The sequence below is a fragment of the Penaeus chinensis genome, chromosome 31, assembly GCF_019202785.1.
Source record: "Penaeus chinensis breed Huanghai No. 1 chromosome 31, ASM1920278v2, whole genome shotgun sequence".
NCBI classification, from domain to species: Eukaryota; Metazoa; Arthropoda; class Malacostraca; order Decapoda; family Penaeidae; genus Penaeus; species Penaeus chinensis.
Window position 1 is genome coordinate 8,242,695 of NC_061849.1, and position 2,500 is coordinate 8,245,194.

The 2,500-nt window shown below is 33.8% G+C and overlaps 1 protein-coding gene across 1 annotated transcript in view; it reads right to left on the minus strand.

Moving 5' to 3' along the window:
• Positions 1-1,957: 1,957 nt before the first annotated feature.
• Positions 1,958-2,500, minus strand: part of LOC125042000 (serine-aspartate repeat-containing protein I-like) — a 34,653-nt gene continuing 34,110 nt past the window's right edge. The window contains exon 12 of the mRNA XM_047637460.1: positions 1,958-2,500. This exon is cut by the window's right edge and continues 2,451 nt beyond it. The gene's annotated coding sequence lies outside the window, so the exon portion shown is untranslated.

Consider the following 2,500-nt stretch of genomic DNA (forward strand, 5'->3'; position numbering starts at 1 on the left):
TTATTATCATTATTATTATCATCACCATCAATCATCATTATTATCATTATTATCATTATTACTGTCGTTATTATCCTTTTTGTTATCATTATTATAATTATTATTGTCGTTATTATCATTATTATTATCCTTATTATCATTATTATTATTATTATTACTAATACCACTAGCATGGCAATAATTACACAAAATACATTCAATAGCAACAGTATTCACAGTGATATGTTTTCTTTAATATCAAGGTACTAATGTTTTTTTTATTATTATTATTATTATTATTATTTCTTTTCTTCTTTTTTTCTTTTTTGCCACAAAGTATTCAGAAATCCAGGCCAGAAAATACTCTTCGCATTTTTACAATAGAAGAAAATGCCTTTGCTTGTCTTACACGCTTTGTTCGAGCATCTTGATATCCCATTGCTCTTACACAGCAGCCTGAGCATGACGGTATTCGGTAGCGCCCTCTCTGTGCTTTACCCCAAGGGCTGGAAGCGCCCCCTGGATCTGTGCGCTTTGTGAGTCTTGGTGTTAGTGCCATCAATGTCGTTTAGTTTGTCTTGTTAGTTTTGATTAAGTTTGATAGAGTTTTTCCTGTTATTTTTTAGTATGGTTTTAATGTACGTTCCTCTTGCTCTGCTCTAACTGTGTGCTGTATTTTAATGTTGTAATTTCGTTGTTGGCATTTTATTTTCGTTCATTTGAAGTTTGTTTTGCTTTTTAATTTTTAATTAATTTGGCGTATGATTTTGCATGCTCCAGTTAAACAAAGTGATTAATAATTTGAGCAATATATTTTAGAATAATATACTATAAAAGTAACGATGAAGCAGAGACTCTTGTTTACATCCACGTTATCGTCGCTTTCACAAAACCTCGGTTCCTATAATGGCTTCCAGATTTCTTTCACATCAGCGCCTGAACCTCCGGCTGATGGGAAAGGTAAGTAAAATGTTTTTTTTTTTTTTTTTTTTTTTTTTTTTTGGGGGGGGGGGCGATGTCTATCTCAAGTAATTTGCCTACTTTATTCTTATTTATTTTTTCTATCCAGTTTGGTTTTGTTTCAAACTAATCTCATTTCAACTTCTGTGATGTTTTATGATTTCTGTATGATTAATTCAAAAGTAACTTTACGTGTTAGCAATGGTTGATTACTTAAAATTATTTTCCGCGTCAAAGGATAAATTTAAGTAAAGTAAAATCAGTCACGTGAAGTTACTCTGCGAAGGGCTTCCGTGGAGTACATCCCATTCCTAAGAAGCATGACACCAATGAAGTCCCATGACATTGGGTTGAGAAAAGTATTGACTATCTTCACGGGTAGCTCAGCGTGGTGGTGACAAATAAGCTATGAACAAACTGGGTCAATAGTCAATACTCGAAAAAAGTTTTTTGTGTCTTCTATATTTCATTTTATCATACAGATCTGCAAAGCCATTCATCCAATGTTTTCTCTTCTTGAGAAGACGGAAGGTTCTGTCCATTCAGGCTAATTCAGATTTTACTTTCTAAGGTGGCCTCATCCAAGAGTGTACGTGTAAATGTTTAAATCTGGAGATCTTCATACACACACACACACACACACACACACACACACACACACACACACACACACACACACACACACACACATATATATATATATATATATATATATATATATGTATGTATGTATGTATTTATATACATATATACATATATATATACATATTTACATATTTACATATATATACATATATATATATGTATATATACATGTGTGTGTGAGTGAGTGTGTGTGTGTGTGTGTGTGTGTGTGTGTGTGTGTGTGTGTGTGTGTGTGTGTGTGTGTGTGTGTGTGTGTGTGTGTGTGTGTGCGTGTGTTTTCGTCTCCATCTTCCCTTTTGTATTTCTTTATTTCCCCCCTTGTCCTCTAAAGGACAAGGGTCGTATTCGCAGTAAAGGGGAAAGAAAATATTCCTTTCTTTTAACAGAACTCTTTATTGGAAATTTGAAATATTAAGAAGAAAAGATTAGGGAAGAAGAACAGGAGGACGAGGATGTATTTATTCAGATACAAGTATATATAACGCTTCACATAATCAACTTCCTTTTCTGCCACACCTACATCTCTGCGAAGTCACCTTCCGTCGAACGAACGTTGAACCTGAGCGACGGAGAGCAGCGCGGGAGGTACCAAGCTCAACGTATCCTGTGTAGAAGTACTGCATATATCGATCCCCTAATCAGTACTGGACATTGGATCTTCTTTTATATTTTCTTTGAAAAAAAAAAAATTCATTGTGACTGTAAATTCACTGGTAATATTTTCTATTCTAATAATTTCTTCCTTAAGAAAATTCACTTCTGACATGCGTAAACATGTACCTCATACATCTACAGATACACTTCATATATATTCACAAGTATATCTACATTTATGTACAAAATTACATGCATCTTTTGTACAGCGTACGTAGAGTTATGCAAGTACAAGCTCCCAGTACATGACATTGAAATAGGA